Source organism: Maylandia zebra, linkage group LG15 (assembly GCF_041146795.1).
Source record: "Maylandia zebra isolate NMK-2024a linkage group LG15, Mzebra_GT3a, whole genome shotgun sequence".
In the NCBI taxonomy this organism is placed as follows: Eukaryota; Metazoa; Chordata; class Actinopteri; order Cichliformes; family Cichlidae; genus Maylandia; species Maylandia zebra.
Window position 1 is genome coordinate 24083507 of NC_135181.1, and position 25173 is coordinate 24108679.

General features: G+C 40.4%; 1 long non-coding RNA gene across 1 annotated transcript; it reads left to right on the forward strand.

Moving 5' to 3' along the window:
- Positions 1–3580: 3580 nt before the first annotated feature.
- Positions 3581–6767, forward strand: LOC143412691 (uncharacterized). The gene is made up of 4 exons (XR_013093220.1): positions 3581–4058; positions 4772–4871; positions 5969–6013; positions 6572–6767. It is a non-coding gene; the product is annotated as an uncharacterized LOC143412691 (long non-coding RNA).
- The last annotated feature ends 18406 nt before the right edge of the window (positions 6768–25173 follow it).

Consider the following 25173-nt stretch of genomic DNA (forward strand, 5'->3'; position numbering starts at 1 on the left):
GTATTGATCTCCAGCATGTTTTTCTCCGCGCGAGAGCCATTATGTTTTCAGTGTGTTCCTCTGATTGTTTTGAGTAGTATATATTGAGGATTGCCTGATATTGTGAGCAGGTGGGGAACATGACAGCTGAACTTTAGCAAACCAGGTGAAAAATAATTAAGACAATCACAAAGCAGGAAGTAAAACTAACGTGAGACATGAAAGGAAACAACATTCAAAGTAAAACAGGAAAAAAACCTATACCATAAAAAATCGAATGAAATCTTTTTCATGCACCTACAAAACAAGAAGTCAAGTTTTCAAAAATGTGTTCATCAGCACACGGATACCGACTCTTACTTTGGACAGAGATGCCACAACTGGTAGCGACTGAATCCTCTGAGACATCTTGACCCAAAGCACAGCAGGACAACTGCTCCTCCTCCTCCACACCAACATCACTGTTCTCTCTGAGGACACAAAGGGAAAATTATTATTACCAGTGCAACTGTCAAAGTGACCAAAGTGACTCACACGCAGGTGTTTACAGTGCATTCATCTGTAGTGAATAGTGAAGCACAGTTCAAAAAGACAACAGGACGAGTTGATGCAGGAACTTGCCTTAGTTAAAGGTACAGCTGCACAAACTAAGTTCAAACCTGATCCTTTTCTATGCAGAGCTCTTCTCTAAGGTCAAAAGTGTTCTCCTCAAGGTTTCCCACCCAATGACTGCTTTCAGTTTGTCACGTTAGGTGCAGTGTGGAAGATTATTCCACGATCAATGGTGTTGGTTATATTGTAGTGGTTTTCTTATGGGGAGGGTTTTGTTTCCCTTTGGTTTGCTGACCCCCAGACTTGGTCTATTCCAGATGCTCACCTGAATCAGGTAGAGTATAACAGGAAGCCATTTGCTTTTCAGAAGGGTTGGATTCTTTGCTGTATCACCATGTGTTCTCATTAATAAAGTACATTTTACTCCAGTCTCGTGCTATTTTAGTGGAAGTGACCCATGACCGTCGGCCAAAACTGACAATATGACTATTAAAAGTCTGAGTAATACTGTAATTTTCTGCTGCTCATTCCTGTGCAATATCCCATCTGACCTCCCGTCATATTTCTTTTCAAGATTTTCTTATTTAATCACTAGTGTACATATATTTATAGATACATATATATATATATATATATATATTAGTCATCTTTTCTCTTTTACCACGTCTTTCAAATATTTTGCTCTTTACTATTTTTCTATTTTTTATTTTATTTTATTATATTTTCTTCTACTGTACCATGCTGCTGAGTGACTGCTGCTCGTCAAACACATTTCATTGCAATGTTGACCCTGTGCTAACTTGCATATGACAAATAAAACTGAAAACTGATAAAACTGAAAACAGTAAAGGCAAAGGGAACACATCAAGTAAGGATTTCACACTCCCACTCACAACGGCACTTTCAAAGCATAAAGCCAAATGCTTCAAAATTTCATTTTGAAGCATTTTAAAAATGAATGTGTTTGAGTTTCATTGCTCCAAAGTAATGTTTTCATATAAGCAAGATAACAACCAGTTTGCAACCATGTAAGTACAGTCCTCTATTGTGAACAGACGTGTTGGCAATCTGTCTGCGTTTATAAATTAGACAACAGTTATTTGCAGATCTTCATCAATCTGCCTGAGAGTGATTGCAGTCAGTCTGAGTTGGACTGCAACTGTTTTGAGTCAGGTTGCCTCCAAGGAGGCAGTTTATTATTTTCCTTTCCTAGTTGGACAGATGGCTGTTGTTTTGTTTTTACTGTAGTGTGCTGGGCCATTAATGGCTCAGGGGCTGCAGCGTATCCGCGCCAACACCTAAGGCCAACGTGGAATCACCGGTCAGACTAACATAAAGAAAGAATCTGTTAAATTACACATTTGTATTCATTAAGTCACAGACAATGAAAACAAGCAGAAATCAAGATGTAATATTTTTATAATTTTATTGATGTTAAATTAAAGTCCCAGCTTAGTTATGTTATCAGTGCAAGTCACTTCAATCTGTATAGCACCAAAGGAAACAATGGTGTTTTCAAGGTGCTTCACACTGTAAGGTAACAACTTACAGTATTAAAAAGAAAACCCCAAAAGAACAAACCCCTCTGAGCAAGCACGAGGCGACAGTGGGAAGGAAAAACTCCCTTTTAAGAGGAAGAAACCTTCGACAGAACCAGGCTCAGGGCGGGGTGGCCATCTGCCGCGACCATTCCTGGGGATTTCAAAAATGACTTGATCTGATCTAAATGTAAAACTAGCTCATTTAAAGTGTCCAGTGAGTTTTAGAAAATATTTTGCTGTTGATATCACGATGTCACTATAAAGTGGAAACTTTGTTTCTTCCCTTACACCTCCCAAAAAATGCCCGCACCGATGAGAAGCACTTAGATATGCAACTTGGTTCTGTGAATATCTTTCTTTTGAAAGTTTTAACAATATCTTCATCAAGATCTTGGAAGTTTAATTGCCAGAATGTCACCAAAGATGCATGCTTCCATCTTTTACAGAGGGATTTGAAAACCCTCTCGCTGAGTTTCTTGAACTTCTCTGGTGGGATTTTGTCGTATCTGGCCCTGATTTCAGTCCAGATTTTCATGGTAAGCCGGTTGGAGATAGCTTCAGCACTTTCAATGCTGAAGACTGTGCCTGATTTTTTTGAAACCTGGGAAATCAGTCCTTCCACAAAGATTTCCACTGAAAATCTGCATCTTTCTTTCTTTTCATATGATTCCAGTCTATCAGTAACTGTTACTGCCAACAGGTGTTCTTGGAATACTGAAGTAGTTATGATATTAAATATTGGTTGTTCCATTAAATTCATTGAATCCTCCTCCCCACTCCTCCCCATTTTCAATGATATTAGTGACAATTTATGTAATTTGTCACAAATATCAGTGAAAATCGCATTAGCAATGCAGTCAAAATAATTCTGCACTTTTCCGTCTAAATGCAAATCCATCCCCTTGAATTTGTCCAAGAGTAGATCCAACAAACGTTTTTGGTGAGAATGAGGGCACTTTAAAAGTTTACCAAGCTTTGAAAGCACAGCCTGAATTAATGTCTCTAACCATCTTTCAAAGTCTGTTTTTTCAGGTGGCTCACAGTCTACAGAAGATCTGTGATGCTGTATCTTTTTATATGACTCCGTTTGACTTACGTTTGTTAACGGTGGGATGCTGGCTTCATGTTCAACACAGGATTTCTGCTGCTGGGGATCTGGAATTGGATTGTTTTCTGCTTTTGCAGCACTGTGTTGGTCAGCATTTTGACAGCTTTCTTCTGTGTTAGCTGTTTCTTGGCTGTTAGCATCTATATTCTGTGCTGTATCAAACTCCTGCTCAGCAGAATCGTCCAAAAATTTCACACGTGACAAAACCGTTTTGCCAGTAGTGGTGTGGACAGAACAGTTTTCATGTACAGGGGAGTTCTGGGAAGACCTCAGTGGTGATACTGCTACTGACTGTGCACACAGGTCCATTACGTCCTCTACAAAACCTACAAGCCGCTTAGCAGTGAAGCAATCCGGATAGCCTGAGATAAGCTCTCCCCACTGCTTGATTGAAAAACTACTGAACAAGTTATTCAAGAGGGATACCAAAGCATGTACTGTAGAATTATCCCCATTGGTCTGAACTGTTTCATCATTTGTCATTGTGTTACAGTTCGAGCTTGCCATTTCACTTTTTTGTTTTTTATGTCTAAAATGTTGTTTTGTGTTAAACTCCGTGTTTGAACGTTTAAAGCGCTGCTGTCCCGCTGTGTGAATGCGTTTCAACTGAACAGCCAGGTCTATATATAAGGTCGGTTTAAGGTTTCTTTGTAACGTCACCTGACGTTTCTTTGTAACGTCACCTGACGTTTCTTTGTAACGTCACCAGTCAAAGGACTGGCCCGCCCCGTCATAACGAAAGGGGCGGGACAAATCTGTTGCTTAGCAACTGAAAAAAAGGCACACCGCGCTGAATGCTACATCCGGCCTGCGACGGTACACCGCCTCCGCACCACCGTTTAAACATGAAGTGTGGATGTTAGAAGATCCCAAATATGGTGAGCTACTGGGAAATTACTCACGTTTTTGTTCTTGAGAGTGAGCGATAATAAGCGACATTTTATTGAGAAATTACAGTAGTCTGTCTACAAAAACTACAAAAATGACCTAAATAAGACAGAAGTACACATTCATTTTTATCGTTTTGTCAACAACAGGGCGCATGAGGTTTGTTCAGTATTTGTTGTGTCTACAAGGCTCAGGCGCCCCCATGAAGTGTCTTATTTGTATAGTTGAAAGCATTATAAAGGAACGCAAAACTAAATTACATATAATTATAATTCTTGGCACTTTCTGGTGTGTGTGAGTTAGTGTTTCTCTTTTATGATTTGTGGGTCCAGCATCAAATTCAGAATCCTTCCCATCACACATGAGGTCTTGAATAATCATCTTATTTTAAAGACCTCGTAGTTTGATAGTTTGCTCTCAGACTGTGGGCTTCCTTGTGGTTTTTAGGATATTTAGAAGTAGAAGGGGATCATCCTTCTGTGGAACCAGCTCCCAGTTTGAATGCAGGAGACGGACACTATCTCTACTTTTAAGATTAAGTTTCAAAGTTACCTTTTTGCCAACGCATAGGGCTGAATCAGGTGACCATGAATCCTCCCTTAGTTACCCTGGGACTACCCTGCTGGGGGATTCCCACCATGTGTTTATACACCTCTCTGCATTCAATAATTAGTTCTTGTTCATCTCTGGCTCTCGTCCACAGTGTGTCTTTTGTCCCCTTTTTCGTCTCCTCATCCCCAAAGGGTCGCAGCGGGCTGCCCCTCCCTGACCGTGGTTCTGCCAGAGGGTGCTTCCTGTTAAAAGTGAGTTGTTCCTTCCCACTGTATTGAGGTTTTTTCTTTTTAATTGTAGACTTTCTACCTTACAATCTATACCACCTCGAGGAGACTGTTGTTGTGATTCAGCTCTGCATAAATACAATTAAATCGAATTAAGTGGGTTCAGCTGTTTTGTGAAATAAATGTGAGTGACATGGTAAGTAATAGCCTGCATGTAACTCATGGTAAGAAGAGCAATATCGCCCCCTCCTGGTTCAACCTTTTTTTCTTTGCAGTAATCTTTCCAATAATAATACATATGCACTAACCTCATGCTTGCTGTTAACAATAGCCTAAAGACACAAAATCAAGTTTAGTTTTTTCCTTAAGTTTATGTTTTTTTTTATATGGTTGGCATTTATTTTGTTTCTTTTTAATAATTATATTGATTCTATTGATTGTTTGCCAAGCACTGAGGTCTCTGCTTAGACTGTGCTACTGGGATCACTGATTTAAAAATGAGGCAAAAGCACCAAAGTTGTGCTCAAAAATAGTACAGTGAGCTACAAGCTGTTGCTGTAGTAATTCTAACACACTTATTGTTTTTAAATACATACATGTTTAGTTCTTTTAAACCTAATTATTATTTTTTTTTTTTTGCAAAAGTGTCACCTAAACACCCAAATATACGTAATTCAAAACTTACTTTAATTATTACCCATTTGGCTGGTAACATGGACCCAGTCTGATGGATAGTTACTGAACAGATAGTCTTTTCTTTAAAGGCTGCATTCAGAGCAAATCATTGTAAAAACAAGACAAGTCAATAAAAAACAAGTAATAACTATAATACTAAACTACAATAGAGAGAAAATCCAGTAAATATAATTATATTATGTAAAAAATATACAAATATTTACCTCTAATTTAAAAAGACATTACAAGGGTACTAGTTTCATTTTAATCTAAACATAATCTAAATTGACACTAAATCAGTTTAAATATTACAGCTGAAGGTGATTTTAATAAATGTACTGCTGCTTGACTTTGTTTTACTACTGCAGTATAATTTATCATGTACAAAAGCTCCAAATGTTGTTTCTCTGACTTAATGTTCTGATGACGTTTGTGTTACTTTGCAGGAAATAGTCAGGACCCAGATGAACCTGTGCTGGAATTCAGTGTGGGTGAGTAATATGAGCATTTATGAAGGCTGTCCATGACCTGTAATTAAATTTAGCGTCATTAGTGCCACTCATTGCAAGTGACAGTGCACATGCTTTCAGCATGGAGTCTGCTCTTATGGTAGCAAAATAAATTCAGAAAATCTCCATCAAAAAGCAGCTCAGCAGCAGAAATATATATGGTCAGCTGGTTGTGAGTTAATGAGCATGTGAAATCAGTGTGAACATTTTGAAACAACAACTCTCCAACCTCGTAATTGTAAGACTGCCTGTGCAGCCACAGGAGCCTTCAGAGAGTCTTCCTGCTTGTCTCTTGGGTTGATTTGCTCGTGTTTTCTCACCCAGTCAATGACTGTAAAAGGGCTGGACTAATTGGAGGCAGGTGTAATTGATTGCACTGATATGCTAGTCTACTTATAGCCCACATTACAAACACTGCTGTGTTATTTTGTCTCTCAGTGCAGGTATGTAATGTGACAAAACCTCTAATGATCTGATATGTTTGGGATGGATGGGCTGTGAATTATATAGTGAATTGTCTTATTTTGTCGCTCTGTGCAGGCTTTCTACTTACAGGGTGGTGGGTCTCAGAGGACAATTGCTACCCCTGTTGAAGTGAACAACGTGTGGAGTGCAACTGGCTTTGTGGCATAGCTGGCTCTGGCCTTGGACTGTGTGTTTTTACTTTGTACCTAAATGGGACACTGGACTTTTAACTACTATTCATTGTGTTTATAAATAAAATTTTAGAATTTTATTGACTGTCATCTTTTTGCCCATGGTTGGTGAGACCTAGAATCTCTTTGTGTGTGTAACATCAACAGGGTTTTGCATAAAAGAGTGTGAGCAGGTCAAAAGGTCAATTCATTTATTGTAGTTTTATGGCAGCACCCTCTAGTGGCCTTGAAGCAAACAGTCTCCTAACTAAGCCATGGCATCTCTGGTCTCTCCTACTTTTGTGTGCTCTGCTGGAGGAGCAGCATTGGATCTAGTGATACTGAGTAAGCTGATTAGGACAGGCCTGGAGAAATGTGGTTTGCATGAAGTATCAGGAAAAAAACAACCTTGTATTGTAAAATAATAATACACGAATAATAAATACTTTTCATGACATTCAGATTTCTGGACTCACGAGTTCATAGAACATTAATGTTACGAAACATTGAGAAGTCTTAAAACTACATTGTATACTTATTATTTATTTACTTTAATCAGATTTGACTGGTATTTTTAAACATTAAGTTTTTGTTCCTTCAACTATTGTATTTAAGCTTATGACTCACTCACAGTATGTTTATATAACTGCCTAAAAAACGGTGAGGATGTGGCCGCAGTGGCTGAGAAGCAAGAACTTTGCTTTGTCTTTTTTTTTTTTCTTTTTTTTTTTTAATTGGGAAGCATAAATGAACATACCAGAAAACCCTGCACGAAGGAGCCATATTTGTTTTTTGTGTGTGCATAAGATGAAGCTTTAGTATTATTACACATATGATAAGGATGTTAGCATGCAACACACAAACTCAAGTGGTGTTGCCAAGATAGTTGCTGACTGGCAAGAAACTTCTAGAAGAAATCTGGTGACAGTCCAAAGCACAAATGAACATGTTTAATACTCGTGCAAGACCCTGTGGGAAGGTGCCAGATTGCTGTATTTTGTGTGAATCAGGAAAAGTGCACGGTGATGACTAAAGCTTATAAAACATCTCTCTCCTTATGTGTGCATATATGAGAAAGAAAATTCTGCCAAAGCAACTTTAGCTTCTTGCAAGCATCAGTACACAAAGGATGCTAACACAAAGCTAGCCAAGAACCAAGAGTGATTTTAAAGTTGAACGTATGCCGACCCCAGCAGCCAAAGGGAGCTCCGGGGAGAGCTTCTTGGGGTCCAGTGATGTGTCCTGAAGAGACGACATGAGCTCTCCCTCCTGTAGGCCCACCCCAGCAGTAGGTGCTGTCTGTCTCATTCCGAGTTAACTGCTACTCCTCTACATCTAAACGAGCCAGTTGAGGAGGTTCAGGCATCTGACAAGGGTGCCTCTTGAACGCCTCCTGGGTGAGATGTTCCAGGCATGTCCCACCAGGACAGACAGGACACACCCAGGACATGTTGGGGAGATCACAGCACTCAGCAGAGAATGCCTCAGTGTCCCCCAAATAATGGAGGAGCTGGCTCGGGAGAGTAAGGTCTGGGTCTTCTCTGCTTATGCTACTGCCACCGAAACTGGACACCAGATAAGCTCAGAAAAATGAACAACCTGTTTAAATAAAGGTTAATTTAAAAAAAAATGTTTGTCATTAGCTAGTCTGTGTACATGTACTTCTTCTCCAGTGTTGAAAATGTTAAACTCACAACCTGCACATTTTCTGGTTGCATCATCAAATAAATACCCCCAAAAGTAGTCTGAGTACTTTTACACTGGTTTTATGCTGCGATATTTTCAAAGTCTTTCACTGAACACATTCAGTCACACATTGTTCATCATTTATTGGAAGTTTATTGTTTAATGTCCTGTCTAAATAACTTCAGTCACCATTTGTATTCATTAATGAATAACTGACTTCTAATATTAAAAGAAATAGAAACTGTTGTGCTGTTGTTCACGTAGAAGGGCCTGCTGCTGGATGTCCAGACTTTGTGCGTCAGCAGGAGGGTCAGGGTACAGGGTTCGAACCTCCTCATGAGATGTCGTATCTGCTGGATAAAAGCACATCTGGGATTGTCCTAGAGCTGCCCTACAGTAACAATCAACTGACTAATATATGAAATACTTGCAGTAGCACAATAATAAACACAAAGCAAAAAAGTGTTTAGTGAAGATAAAAAACCCCATCAAAGTTTTAGTTTGGATAAAGGGAGACAGAGCACCAATCTAAACAAGTCTAAACCATCTGGCACCTCCACACTTGTAAGAACAGCATGACCAAAGTGATTGTAGGAGGAAACAACCTTGACTTCCTTTACATAGCTTAGTACTGAGAATAAAAGAAAAGCATGATTAGAATTATTTGTGCTTCTTCTTCTTTCGGCTGCTCCCTTTAGAGGTCGCTACAGTGGATCATCCGCCTCCATCTCTCTATTTCTAGCATCCTCCTCAGTCACACCAACCCCCTGCATGTCCACCTTCACTACATCCACAAATCCTTTCTGTGGTTGTCTGAAAACATCATCCACGGAGACTCTTGCCTGATCTCATCTGTCAGCCTCTCCATCACCAGTGCAAACAAGAAGGGGCTCAGAGCCTCTCTCTGATGTAATCTCAACCCATCACATACTTCTCTGCCCCTCAGGACTTTCTTATGCAGCACCACAGTTACTCTCTTCGCACCTTATCATAGCCTTCACTCCTACCCTCTCTATGCCTCCCGTCTCCATCCTCTTCAGAGTTGCCTCACTTCCTTCTCTAATTCAATTTTCGTCCAAAGTACTCCTTCTCAACACACTTTCTTCACATTAGCACATTTCCATCTCTATACTTGGTTACTCTCTTCCAGCACAATTTATGTGCCTTGCCATTCATTAAAAATCATTTTCTCCTTAGTGTCCAGCCTCACATACAACTCACTACTCAGCTGTAACTTTATTAATCCCTCGGGAGGGGTCCTCTGGGGTTTTCACAAAGCTGAATAAACGTCAAACAGAAAACTGATTAAACAAAGTGTGAGACGGTGGAGAATTGACGCCAGCGCCCGGTTACATTTTAGACAGCAAGGAGCAGACGCAGTTTCACTCCACCGAGGGAGCTCGTGACGTACTACGCGGCTTTCTTTAGACCGCGAAGGCGGGTCCTCAGGTGGAAGCAGCCTCTGAATTTGGACACCCCCGCTGTTTCCGGCCAGCCAATAATAACGGTGACATTTAACGTATTTTGTCGAATAAATAAACACTGTAAAATATATTTGCCCCCCCCAACAGCCCTTTGAATGTTGGCAAGTATGAACCATCTGCTCGGTGTTTCCTAAAACGTTAAAGCACGTTTGGCTTCACACCGACAAACAGACCCAGCTTCGGCACAAACCTAAACTAATATGACACCGGAGCGGAAAGGCTGATTATGTTTCCAAGATGGTTTTTTAAAAGGAAGGAAACCTTCCTCAAAGCGGGCAGAGCAGTGGAGCCGCCGAGGGAAAAGCACACGATACAAAAACTGTAGAATTAAAAATATAATTTATTATGTTTAAATAGTTAAAAATATAAAATGAATTAAAACAACCTTGGCCAAGGGAAGACACAATAAAAATCAATAACACACAACATTAGAAGTCCAGTGGAATCCACCACGGCCTAAAAGTCACAGAAAACTAAGAGGTCCAGCGTAGTATTAAAAGAGGGAAACCCAGCGGAGTCCTCGCCTTCCTCCCCGCATTCCACGTCCTGGTGCACTGAAGAAAGGGAGGGAGCGGCAGTCACTATTCCTTTGGCAGTTTACTTTATAAAAAGGATAAGTCAAAGACTTACCCGGGTGGGCAGAGCTCTCAACTCCGCCCGCCGCTTCCTCAAACTGCAATCGGCACCGCGGTCTCACTGCTTCTGTTCTCCCGCAGTGCACGAGCTGGCTCTTGTCCTTATTGCCACCAGACTGCCGCTACGCGTCCCTAGTCGCTGGTCATCTGCCTTTTTTTCCTCTGATCGTTTCCCCTTTCCAGTCGCTGGTAATCTCTCTTCCCAGTCGCTGGTCGTCTGCTCCATCTGATCATCTCTACTCTCTGATCGTCTCTCGCTCTCCCCTCTGATCGTCTGTGTCTTTCCTCTGTCTGTCTCGCATTCTCCGTGTTACATTTTTGTTGAACACCGGCTCCAAACCTCTTATGTGTCCTTGAGCACTCTGTAAATTACCTTTTCTTTTCTCTCAGGTGTGTCCAATTAGTAAAAACGGGGGAAAAGGCGGAGTCTCTCCAGGACAATTTGCCGGTGTTGTGCCAAAAAGTGATTGTCTGCCAAAAAGTGATTTCCAGTGTTTCTGTGTATTTTTTATGTGTAATATCTTTACGTATGTTCGTAAATAGACTTCGGTGAGCAGGGGATACAAAGGGGTTACATAAAGAATTAAAAAATTATCAGTTTTTTAAGTATCTTTACAACTTGTACTTGCATTATAACCAATCCGGTCCTTTATCCCCACTTAAAATATTTTTACAGAACTATTGTAATATTTGCTGCCATTTCTGCTGTCCTGTTGGGCAACTTACTCTTACAAAATACATTTTTAATGTTAATGAGATTTTTTTTACTGCATAAATAAAGGTTATATAAAAGTCGCTGCCAAAAACTGATTGCGGCTTGTATCTTGCTACACGAATGTTGTTTGTGGCTCAAGATGACTTTATGTCATCCATAAGGGATGCATTTGACATATGTTTAACATATTATAGCCCAACAAGTTACTTATAGCACTTTAAATATGAGCAATCGCTTTTTGGCAAATACCGGAAATCAGTTTTTGGCAGACAATCACTTTTTGGCACAACACCGGCAACTAAAAACATGCAAACTAAATAAAACACTGCACAAAATACATGCAATATAAAAAAAATATATATACACTTCACATAAAAATACAGCACAGCAAAACAACGTCCGTCTTCCCTGGATGACACTAACTAACCGACCAAAGAGCCGCGTTAAGTGGCGATATCACTAACGTCACGTAACTTAGCCGAAGGTTAGCTAAATTTGACTTTGTAAGACTTTTTCATTACGCTAACATTTGTGATATGACTGCACTATGCTGCTGTTGTTGACTCCACTTAATTCTACAATTCTTTCATTATGCTAACATGTGTCCTGGTGTATATATGAAGTGGGATAAAAACCCAGAACTAACTTTTAAGAGTTTATTTCTTCTCCGCTTCGACCGTCGGCCATTTCCCCAAAACGTCCTCCAACCTATGATTCCAATGAATCCTGGTGGGTCAGGAACTGCTTTTAAGCATCTTGTAATCGTCGTTCCAACACAGCGTGTTTGTTTTGATTCGTAGACCCCGAAAATGGTGCCGGGCTCCCACAATGCATTGCGGCGTGCCGTCAACTCCAAAGCGTCATTCAAATCTGTGAGCGCGCAAGGAACGCCGCCTCTCCGCGTGCGTTTCTTGTGACGTCACTGGCAGATCAAAGGCGTTCGCGCTGGTCTGTCAGTAACGTCACAGACAACCGAGCCTATAAATAACGGCTCTCAGACAGAAAAATCAGAACTCGATGCTCATGTGTTTGCAAAACGTTCAGCAGTCGGCGCTCTGTAATACAAGAAAATTCTCACACGCTCAAACGGAGAAAATCTAATTTGTGACACAACAATGGAAACCATCAACGAAAATTCAATCGTGGTCACACCAGACCAGATTATCCCGCCAATCAACAGGTGCTTTGAAAGGCTCTCTGAAGTTCAGTGGAGCATTATAGAAAATGGAAAATGCGACTCCAGCGTCCATGCCGTGCTCGCTGATATGATTTCTGAAATCATTCAGATCGCCTCTGCCAGCATCCTGAGGATTGCCCTTTCTGTTATTCAGGAACCCATGATAAGGGAAGAGTTTATGGATGAGGGGAAAATAAGGGTGTCCCTCGGAGACTCGATCTCAGCTGCCATCGCCGGCGCTCTTAATGTCTCAAAACAGCAAGATAAGAGCGCTGACAAGCTGACGCTGATGGTTGAGGAAGAGATCTCAGAAAAGGTCAGCTCAACCATTGCACTGATTGAAAAAAGCCCCGATTTCCCAGTAGACCCTGCCGTTTATGTTAGCGGCAAATTTAGTAGTATTAAGAAACTACACCGCATGGTTTGTTGCGCTGCCTCATGCCTGAAAAGGTATGCAGCATGTAAGCTGCGCTGCCAGTGTGGGACAAATGGGTCTCATTCCAGTACAGAACGTACTGGTTCAAAAATATCAGTGAAATCAGCAATCGCAGAGATTTCTGTTATTCTGTCAACAAGGAGCTCAGATGGAGAGATGACAGGAAAAGATAAAGATGAGCTCCCAGAAGAATCACAAAGCCATATAAAACCCACTGCAGAAACACAAAGTATCCAGGCTCCAACCCCAGTAGAAATGGTTGCAGTTGACATCGTAGGTGAGATACTTGCTAACATGGATTCAAGCAGTGAAGAGCTCTGTGAGAAATGTAACTTACCCAAACCTGCCTTTAATGCAGGCTTAATTATCCACAAGGTGAGACACTTCTTCTCCAAATGTGTGCCATCCACCTCACACGCCAGGCTCAAAGCACGCAAACACAACTTTTCCATGTTTGCAAAAAAACAATTTGAAAAAATGAAAACAGAGCTGAAAAAAAGAATAAAGGCAAACAGGAAACATTTTGTTTGTCTACAAAACATTTGCAATCACCCCAAGAAGGAAACTGCGCCCTCCAATGAAAGTATAGTTTTCATTCTCCCAGGGTCAGTACCTGAAACGGCTGCTCCCCAGAGTACAGAGGCTCATCGCTCCCCTTCTCCACATACGGCAAGCCTGGGAACCGCAATTAAACGTTCTTCTTCAGTCGACTTTAACGTCATTAGATCAGACGTTAATCAGTTATTTGACAAATTAACAAAGAAAGAAGAACTCTTCCTCATCGATAAGACCTTGGGGGACTTTAAAAATAGTGGGCATATCAGGAATTTTACGGAGGACTTAGTGGCAAACCTGTTTGATCTACTTACGGTGGATCGAGGCTATCAAATCCCCATACCTCTAATGGGTAGGTCCCTCTCAGACACGGTCATCTCCAGGACTCCGAAATCAGTACAGGGCTCAAAGCGTCGCATTTCTGCTGAAGTCCTCTATGTCCTCATAGATGACACAGTAGAAAGGTTTTTGCAGAAGCTTTTACTCTTCTGCAATGAAGAGAAAGATCAAATGATTCAAATGGACAAGATTTCTGGGGCCCTGGAAGACATCCACAACTTTATTAAAAGAACACAGACCACAACACAGGAAAAAAGCCCTGATTCAGATGGCAGAGGAAAAGAATCTGGTGCATCACTTCCAACACCAAAACCTGGGAGCATTTCTCCAGATAAATGCTCTGTGGCATCTGACAAGTCACCTCGAACGCCACAACCTGGGAGCATTTCTCCAGATAAATCATCTGGAGCCTTGAGCCTGAAACACTCTCTCAAAGATTCCTCCAAAATATCAGAGATGGATTCTGTGTCAGGTTCATCTTCTGATGTTGAGAAAATTTCCAATGACCTTGCGTTGCTCCTTATCATGAGAGTCATCTATAAATCTAAACCTGAGACCCAAAAGTTTGCTGCTCGGATCGCAACTACTACAAAAGAAATAGACACGGTCATCAACCGTCTGAGCAATCTAATGCAGCCTGAACTCAGCAGCACAGCGTCTGCCACAAGTCTGACAAATGACAAGACAAAGTTCATCAAGAAAATAGCCAAACGCCTCATCAAGGAGTTTGGCTCCCCAGACAATGTCTTAAAGGCTTTGATGGCAAATGATTCATCTTTTGATGAGGCTCTGATTAGACATCTAAAAATCACTCTCGGAGTCATCCCGGGTCCCCCAAAGACGTCCAAAATATCCAGGTTTTTTTCTGCGGTGGGAAAAACATTGCTAAAACCCTTCAGGTGGTTCACTAAAGCCAGAGATCATTAAAATGACCATTTTGGCTTTTCCCACTGCCCTGCTTCTTTTAAAATCTTGAAGCAGACTTTTAGCACCAAATCCTTTTTTTAAAAACATCACCATAAAATTTTGGGATCAGCCCTCAAATCCAAATTTTAGAACTGTAGTTCACGCCATCTCGTCTCCTTTTGATTTCCATCCCCCCAACCGGTCGCAGCGGATGGCCGTCCCTTCTGAGCCCGGTTCCGTTGGAAGTTTCTTCCTGTTAAAGGGAGTTTTTCTTTCCCACAGTCGCCTCGCGCTTGCTCAGAGGGGGATCATTTGATTGTTGGGGTTCTCTGTAGTACAGTAGGGCTTTGACCTTACAGTACAAACAGGGAGGAGACTTTGGCTTGATTTTTAAAATATCTAATTCGGCATGAAATAAAAAAAATCCAAATTAAAAATGCATTCCAAGTTTGTTTGTGTTTTTCTTCTGTTGTCAAATATGTAGAAAGTGTTACACGTGTGATTTTAGTCATTTTGCATCAGTTTGTAGCCGACGTGTCTGTTTGTGATCATCCTGCATCTGTTTTTGTCTGATTCGTGTCTTAGTTTGGTCAATTTACATCACTTTTGTGGCCCAATTTAGTTGTTTTGCATGTATTTGTGGCAAAATGTGTGGACGCTGTTTGACGTTGCTATGTTTTGTCTTAATGCTTCACTTTGGTTGTTTATGTATGTGCTCATTTTGATTCTAGATGTAGACCTGACATCTGAAAATTAGCACCTAGTCCACTTCGAACATTTTTTTTAGTCCAAATAAAAAAATTTGGACTAATAAAAGTCCAAATAAAAAAATGTTAATACATTTTTTTTTATTTCGCCAACCTTGTAGAGCAGTGGTTCCCAAACCTTTTTTGCTAGGCCCCCCTTTGTTTTACAAGAAAAATGTTCGCTAAAAAATATTATTAGCCAAAGCTTTCACTGGAAGTCAGTTACTGGTGTCAGGCCAGCTCCCACTTCTTCTTTTGTGTTACTTCTGCATATAAGTATACACAAAGAGACATTGAGACCTGAATCACAAATAAAAGCCACCTTCAAGATTAACAAACACTGTTTAAAGAGCTCCGTATAAACTTCTGTGTGCAACAAGGCCTCTGTAGCATCCAGACCACACTGATCTAGGTCTTCTTGGTAGAAGAAGGTGTTTCCTTTTTCCAGATGTTTAAATGCCAGCCTCCCCAGATTCAGAAGAAATTTCCTTTCAGCCATCTCACTTGTTTCATGTCCCCCCACATGTTTGTTCCCCTTCTTCATCTGAACCAACAAGAAGTGTGAGTACATGTCAGTCAGGGTCTTGGGCAGCTCTCCTCTCTGCTCTGTAGTCAACATGTGCTCCAGAACTGTAGCAGTGATCCAGCAGAAGACTGGGATTCTACACATGATGTGGAGGCTCCTGGATGTCTTCATGTGGGAGATGATTCTGGACAGCTCTTCATCACTGAATCTCCTCCTGAAGTACTCCTCCTTCTGGGCATCAGTGAAGCCTCGTACTTCTGTTACCCTGTCAACACGTCTAGGAGGGATCTGATTGGCTGCTGCAGGTCGGGGAGTTATCCAGACGAGAGCCGAGGGAAGCAGATTCCCCTGGATGAGGTTTGTCAGCAGCTGGCTGACTGATGACTTCTCTGTGACATCAGACAGCAGCTTCCCGTTGGTGAAATCCAATGATCCAAGTCTGCTTTCATCCAGGCCGTCAAAGATGAACAAAAGTTTACAGACAGCGAGCTTCTCTGCTGTGACCTTCTGTAATGTTGGATGGAAAACATGGAGCAGCTCCAGAAGACTGTACTGCTCGTCTCTGATCAGCGACGCTGTTGGTCAGAACCACTCTGATGGGTCTCTGTTGGTCAGGTAAGGCTTTAAAGGTGTCGTGACACCTGACTGTAATGTCATCAAGAGCCTCCATCTTGGAAGCTGTCTCCAGCTGCATCACCTCATGTTGGTTATGAACGTCTTCATTCTGTCCCTCTGTGATGTAGAGCTCAGTGTAGATCCTGTTCGGGAGGGTTCCACTTCCTGTATTATCAGTTTCTTCAGTCACACTTTCAAACCTCCTCCTCAGACTGATCTTATATTCTTCTAAAACCTCTTCCAGACTCGCATCTGCTGATTGACAACAAGAAACCAAAAAGAATGAAATGTCTTTAGTGTGTGAAACTGCATGAAAAACAGACTTTTATCTTTTGACGGGAGGGATGGGAATGGTGTTAAGCATTGTAAATTGTAAATAAGCTTCAGAAAATAGTAAATCGTGTAACATGACATTTTCGGCATTAAGTTATAACCAGTGTGTGACTTATTTAAAACATTTTGATTCATAATCAGAACCCTTTTTTGTCACAGCAGAGACAAGAAGCAACTGTTAAAAATGTTCCTAATGAGACATTTTAAGAGGAGGGAAAATCCCCCTCATACTGGCTTCACATCATTGGCTCCCTGTTAAATCCAGAGCTGAATTCAAAATGCTTCTCACATAAAAAGGGCCATAATAAAACAGCCCCATCTTATCTGAGAGGCCTCACAGTATCATATCAGATAGATGGAGCACTTTGCTCTCAGCCTGCAGGTTTTATCCTGCCCTCCTCCCCTCATTCCAACCAGTCGTGGTGGATGGCGGCCCGTCACTGAACCTGGTTCCGTCTCAGTGTTCGACTGTACAAAGAGAGAGTTTTTCTTTCTTAATGTCTCCAAGTCGTTGCTCGTAGGGAGTTGTCTGAGGCTTTATTACTGAGGCTTTACCTAACACTATAAAGTGCCTTAAGGTGGCTGTTGTGACTTGGTGCTATATGAATAAAATTTAAGCGATAGCAGAAAAGCAACAAAAACTGTTAACCCAAGAAAATAATGGAAGGAAATAGTTCTGAATATGCTTAATACGCGAATCCTCATCTTATATAGTTCATGTAATCTGCTACATGTAATTTCATTCAGTGTGATGTTATATGTAATCTGTGTGGGAAAAACGAGTTATTGTCGTCTTAGTGAGCTCTGTGGGTCAGACGTTTCTGGCTCTGTACGAAGAGAGGGCTCGTGAGCGCGCTCCATTTGTTCTCCATGTGATCCTTTACTCTCTCTGTGCTACTGCGTCTCTTTGCCTGCTGTGCTACACCCTGGGATTACTGTTGCTGTTGTTTGGCCATTTACATGATTCTGTTCTTGTTGTACAGTAGCTGCTTAATAAAGTGTGTACATGAACTCTGCTCTTCTTTAGATGATCTTTTGTTGAGTGTTTTTTTTTGTTTTTTATTTCATCTAAAAATCTACAAATGACCAGCTAAACTTTTGGCCCAGCAGCACACGCAGCCATACAAACTATTTCATTTTGAGCTGCTGCTATGAAATCAGAGCCAAATGGAAAAGCCTGCTGCAGCGTTTTTTACTCTGATTTTCTGTTTGTATTTGGATTCAGCCAGTATCCAGTATTTTGATCATTTATTTCCAACAAACAATTGAATCCTTTCGTTTCTAACACATCACCCAGTTTGCATCAGTATTGATCTCCAGCATGTTTTTCTCCGCGCGAGAGCCATTATGTTTTCAGTGTGTTCCTCTGATTGTTTTGAGTAGTATATATTGAGGATTGCCTGATATTGTGAGCAGGTGGGGAACATGACAGCTGAACTTTAGCAAACCAGGTGAAAAATAATTAAGACAATCACAAAGCAGGAAGTAAAACTAACGTGAGACATGAAAGGAAACAACATTCAAAGTAAAACAGGAAAAAAACCTATACCATAAAAAATCGAATGAAATCTTTTTCATGCACCTACAAAACAAGAAGTCAAGTTTTCAAAAATGTGTTCATCAGCACACGGATACCGACTCTTACTTTGGACAGAGATGCCACAACTGGTAGCGACTGAATCCTCTGAGACATCTTGACCCAAAGCACAGCAGGACAACTGCTCCTCCTCCTCCACACCAACATCACTGTTCTCTCTGAGGACACAAAGGGAAAATTATTATTACCAGTGCAACTGTCAAAGTGACCAAAGTGACTCACACGCAGGTGTTTACAGTGCATTCATCTGTAGTGAATAGTGAAGCACAGTTCAAAAAGACAACAGGACGAGTTGATGCAGGAACTTGCCTTAGTTAAAGGTACAGCTGCACAAACTAAGTTCAAACCTGATCCTTTTCTATGCAGAGCTCTTCTCTAAGGTCAAAAGTGTTCTCCTCAAGGTTTCCCACCCAATGACTGCTTTCAGTTTGTCACGTTAGGTGCAGTGTGGAAGATTATTCCACGATCAATGGTCTTTGATCAATGATTGTTGATCAATGGTCATGACAATTTGCATATTCATGATCAAGGAACTGACGTCACAGCCAGTGGGCTGGTTTCAGTCATTGTACAAATGTACTGTTTATAAGACTGGAAAGCTGCAGTCAGCTGTGTGTGACCACCCAACAATTTATCGTTGATGGAGTTCATCTTGTTCCAGAACAAGGAAGGGAAAATGCAGCTTTTTCCCTTCTGCTGTCTTTCTCGAACTGAGCAAAACTATGACGTGGGAGAAGTGGAACTGCTAGCTGGCGGGAGGGAGCAGAACACCTGCTCATTGTTCATCGTTTGACTGACCACAAGCATCTTGCATATCTCACAGCAGCCACTCAAGACAAACCAGGTGGGCCCTCTCCTTTGCTTGGTTCAACTGTGTTATGATCTATAGACCCGGCAACCCAAAACGAGAAACCCAACACTTTGTCCCGTCAATTCTCAACTTCTGATGCCACGGCAGAGGAGACCATTATTTTCCCGCCCTCCTGCATTGTTTGTTTGCTGTACTAAGAGATTGAGTCATTTTCTGCAATGCATAGCGGGACACGTGTCCCAGATGTTGAACTTCACATCATATCATGCTTTGTAGATACTTGCAAATCTCTATAATATTAAAGCTTGGCATTCTACACAAAAAAGCTATGAAACCCTGAAAAAGAACCAGCTGTTTTTCTGTGTTCTTTAAATTAATATATTGACCATTATTAGCTGCAAAGGCCTTCGAAACGGATTTGCACAGGGCAGATGTATTCAGGTGAAAATGTATGACTATATTATGCCAAGCTTTTGAGGATCTTAATGTCTTTTTCCTTTTTGGCAGTTTTGTTCGCTGACTGTGGCAGATCAATACTGAACTACAGGTTAAAAGTCTTCATATAACAGGAAAATTTTTCAGCTGCATTATTCACTTGGAAACTCAATCTCTGATTTTCAGAATCCATTTGTTCCATTCCAATCATATTACCAAATCATACACTTTTGTTGTTGTTATAAATGTTATTTTGGTTTTAGCGACAGCAATTCTTCGCTTCTTTTTGACTTTTTAAAGATGCATCTTGTGGGCTTCAAGTATTTGGAGTTTCCATCCAAACTTCTACATTCTGAAGCCTCTACAGCTCTGAAGATATTCAGAGATGCTGAACCAAACAACCAACCGTGTCTTCTAAGCCTACATTTTATTTCTTTTTAGTTTGATGACAAAAAGTAGCCCCTCACTCAGCCGTACATCTCTGGGCTCAACTCTAAAGTCCAACCTCCTCCTTAGGTTTGTCCTTAAGGCTAAACGTCCAAATTCTTGAGACGTAACAAAATTCAGTTAAAATGAAGTCTTTATTTTAAACTAATCTTACAAACCAATACCAACTAAAAATTGGCAACTAATATTACCAAAGTCACTTTGACTATTCTCATAAACTGATCGGACTGCATTCATTTTATATATAAAGCTCCAGTCACCTCAAAGTGTTACTGGGCACTGCGCTGGTATGGAATGAGTGATAAACGTCTGTACAGGTGTTTTTGAAGTAATAATCATCATAATCTCAAACTTCCAGGAGTAAACTCCACTGACACCAAGTCCACCTGTTTGTCCACATTCTTTTAAAGATTTCAAAGTGAAACTTTTTGCACGGATACTGTGGAATTTTCTCTTCTTCCTGTTAAACCAGTCCTCTCCCACTCAATCTTACTTGTCCTTTTAAACTTGTAATTGTTTCTACATACTGATTTCACCTATGTTCTCTATTTCCTTCGTGTACATTAGAGACAGTATCTTACTTTGTGTCGGTCACAGACAGACGGCTGGATCCTGGAGACTCCAGATCACTCATCTTCAGTCAGTCTGAGAGAGAAACCAGCAGTACTGACTGTGAAAGGAGAACCAGAATCATGGTGAATCTCTTTTCAGGAGTCACATCCAAGACTGACAGAACAAAAAAATGAAACACACTCATGGTCTCGTAAAAAGTGACTGTGAGGAGAAGGAGGCAGGCCTTCATCAACACAAATCAAACAATTATTAATTAATTCGATTTTTGATGGAAACGGAAACAAGCAAAATACGCACTTACTTTGACAGTTAATGATAATTATACTACTGTTTAACACCGCGTGTTTCCGTTTGAGTTAATCTAATTATGGTTCTGTGAAATAACACTCAGTGATTTTCAGAGTTCAGTCAGACTGATCTCAGAGTTATGTCCGTGATCACCACTGTATGAAAGCTTTAGTCACATTTAAGGGCAATATCACCAAAATACAGTAAAAGATCTCCTTGAATGTTTCAGATAAAATGGAAAACAGACTCATGCAGTAAATATTCTTTTATTGGAGAGAAAACTGTGCAGTATAATTTACTCGAGATGTTGAAGATATGAGAGCATTAAACAGGCTGATGTTTGGAAGAGGCTCTGACAGGAGAGAGATGATACAGAAACATGGCATCCTTATAAAATACTGACACACTTTATGAACGGACAACTTTTCACAGCTCTTTGAACATTTAAATGAGCTGCATACTTTCCCCACTGAAACCAGCACAATCCCTCTGTGATGGAAACAATATTTGAACTAAATGTACTGTGGATAAATCAAAGCATTATCAAAGTTGTCCGTGGTTCCCTTATTTTTCCTTCTTTCCCTGTCAGATCCTGTCCTGCAGGATAAACATGACTGAGTGGTTCCCTGCATGCAGCTGTTACAGTTTGTGTTGGAGATACTTCTGCAAATACAGGAAGCAAATATCTAAAAACTGTTTTCAATGTTTTTACCAGTCTGTCAACTACAGAGAGCTGTCTGTTGTCCCCCTGTTCTCCTCTATATCTCTCAGCTGATGCTGGCTCCTTTAAATGTAACTTTATTAATCCCTCGGGAGGGGTCCTCTGGGGTTTTCACAAAGCTGAATAAACGTCAAACAGAAAACTGATTAAACAAAGTGTGAGACGGTGGAGAATTGACGCCAGCGCCCGGTTACATTTTAGACAGCAAGGAGCAGACGCAGTTTCACTCCACCGAGGGAGCTCGTGACGTACTACGCGGCTTTCTTTAGACCGCGAAGGCGGGTCCTCAGGTGGAAGCAGCCTCTGAATTTGGACACCCCCGCTGTTTCCGGCCAGCCAATAATAACGGTGACATTTAACGTATTTTGTCGAATAAATAAACACTGTAAAATATATTTGCCAAACTGATCCATTTTATCATTAGGCTAGTATATATGTGTATCGTCACACCTATCTTCCATTTGACAGTCCTCATATTCTCAATTAAAAACTAAAACAGACATTGAAAATAACAAAAGCTAAACATTTAAAGAGGAAACAAAAATGTAAACTAATAAAAAAAAATAAAACGCAAATTCTGCTCTACATTATCTTTATGTGAACCATAAAGACTCAACAAGAGCGGCACACTCAAGTGAAAGAATAAATAGATCTTTATTGGTCTCAGGGTCATGATTGTACAGAGCATGTGCAGAACATACAAAAGAAACGATGGCACTTGGAATGTTCCATTGTAAAAATGTTTTTAAAAAAAGCACAGTTCATAGCAATATACAGACTCACAAAGTAAGAACAAATATTCAAAGTTTGTTTCAAGGCTTTAGTGTCATCATGTCATCATCACAGTAAAAAGTATGGATGCTTTGCCCTTTGTAAAATACTAAACCCAAACTTTTTTGGACCAAGGAAATAAAAACAAACACAATGTTAAATAGTGTAACATAGGAAAGCACATTGAAAGACATGAAACTGTCGCTATAAATATAATGATAGGGCCACTTATCATTACCCTTTTGTTAGAGATACCAAGGAAATTTCATTAACCAGGTAAAAATGTGATCATGTACCTGAAAACATCCATTTCAACAGTTAAAGAGCAGTTATTATTGCTACAAAAATGTATACTCTGTATGTGCCTAATGCATTTCTTGGGGAGTCAAAAAACATACAGTATGGTCCCACAAATTCACTGTAATCAGGCCATGAAGCAGAAAACGACAGAAGATAAAAACGTAAGGCATGAATCACCTTTCTTTCCTTTAGTGATAAGCAGCTGGTAGCCAATGTCCCACAGCCCTCTGACTATGATCCTTCACATTCAACTTTCAACATTTGATAAAGTATCTAATAAAGTGCCCTAATGCTTAATGGGCACATTGTCTACCATACAGTATCACATAATACATAACCACATCTGGAATGCTACTCAAAGTTAAAGACTTCTATTATTCAGTATAATGCAGTGCTTTAGTGAAAATACAATAATGCTTAAATACTTGAACAGCTTGGGGTCGACTGGCGATTTACTTTGTGAACTCTGTAAACATCTCCCAGATGAGTTCATGCTGTCAGCCACCTTTTTCTAGTCTTATGAGATAAACATGATGCTCACTTTCTAAACCATGATCCCCATGAGAGTCATAAGGGAGATGAAGCAGGGTAATACCTTAAGCGTGTGGGTACCCTGTAAGTAAACTCAGTTTTTCAGAGAGATCCATCCCTCATTGTCATGTCCAGTTCGAAAACATCAAGACGGTGTCAGTAAAAATCCCTCATAATTTAAATCTTACTAAACAATTTACGGGACTTTTCCCTCTTAGCACCACAACACTGTTGTTTTTGGCAGCTAGAACAACCTAAAGACAAAACGGATCTGCAAACATGAAAACATTTTACTGGCAGAAAGTAACTTCAATAAAAACATGTTTCTCTTTTCAGGAAATTTGTGCTTGGATGTAAAACACACAAAATTCTGTCGGGAAAACGTAGGACCTTTTTTCATTTAGGAGTTTTAAAAGCACCTTTATACTAAAAACCAAATAAATAAATAAGAAAAAGTTTCAGTGCATTATAATAAATACTTTTGCATAAGGTTTACACATTTAGTGTATGACTTGTTAAGGTTCATGTTGTGAAGTAAAGCTTTGAAAGAAACTTAATTTGGACTCGTTCCAAATTTGGTGCATGAACTTGTTGTGCGCCATAATGTTTGCTCTGTTGACTTCGTTATGAAATATAAATTCTTTCGGTAATTTTTTTTTTAACCAAAGTTAAAATTTCATTCTCGATGGGCTCCAGAGCGCTCTTAGTGGTAAACAGTGCAAAGAAATCTCTAAAAAATCCCAGCCAATCTATCACGTGACATATATACGGCCAGCATTAGAAAACATATGACAAAGGCACAAATCAAAGTGGTTCCGAGCCGAACCACAATCTGAATTTGCTTAATGTAGGTTAAACGATAAATGGATCCGAGCTTCTATTATTCTACTCTAATTAACTTCTCTGTGCTTTTCACTACAAGCCACACCTCAGCTTTTAACTGTCATTTTAAGTTTTAGATGTTTGGAATAAATTTGAGGGTCTTTCTAATTTAGACATGCTGAGATGTTGATGTCATTTCATAGTGGGGGGAAGCTGAGGATCCAATGTTAGTTTGGCACCTAATATAGATTAGAGAATACCAGCCACCAGAATGATCCCTGCAATAACTGACAGTGACACAATGAGACCAAGATGGTTTCTTCCTGTAGCTGCGCCACTGCTGACTCCATTCCTGCTTCCTTCATCTGTCGAGAAAAAAAAATGCATTGGTGTGAATTGTCAGGAGTCAAGGAGGTGAAAACTCTTTTAAAGTGTCATCATTTGACATGAGCACAAACTCACCTGACTGACTGACATTCAGGTTTACGATGCTGAGGATTTCAGAGTCCATCCCTGGTCTTCTCTGGAAGGCTATACACTCGTATGTTCCAATGTCAGCAGTCGTCATGTTCATCAGTATCATTGAGAAATCCCCATTCTGCATGTGGGTATTGGTCAGGTTTACCCGGCCCGTATAAGACGGATCCTGGTCGTCTGGATCAAGTTGGTCATCACGATAGTGCAGCACGTATTCTGTCAGGTCACGTCTGGACCACTGCATGGCGAGGACTACCATATTTCCAGGAGCATTACATGGCAGAATGACCTGCTGGCCAAGTGAACATATGATGTTTTTGCAGTCTGAAGGACAAAAGAAACAAGACAGAGGTTTAAGAATAAAAATATACATCAGAAATGCATGTACTAAACAAGAAGCACTCCAAGAGCGCAAACCTCCACCAAGGGAGCTCACTGTCTAGCCAGTATTTACTTTTAAGGGAATACTATCATATTTCTTTCATATATTTAAGTTGTTTTCTGAGTGCAGTTGTTTGCAGTGCAGTAAAAGTTGATTTTCTAAATCGATACATATAATATCCCACAGCCATAGCAGGGAA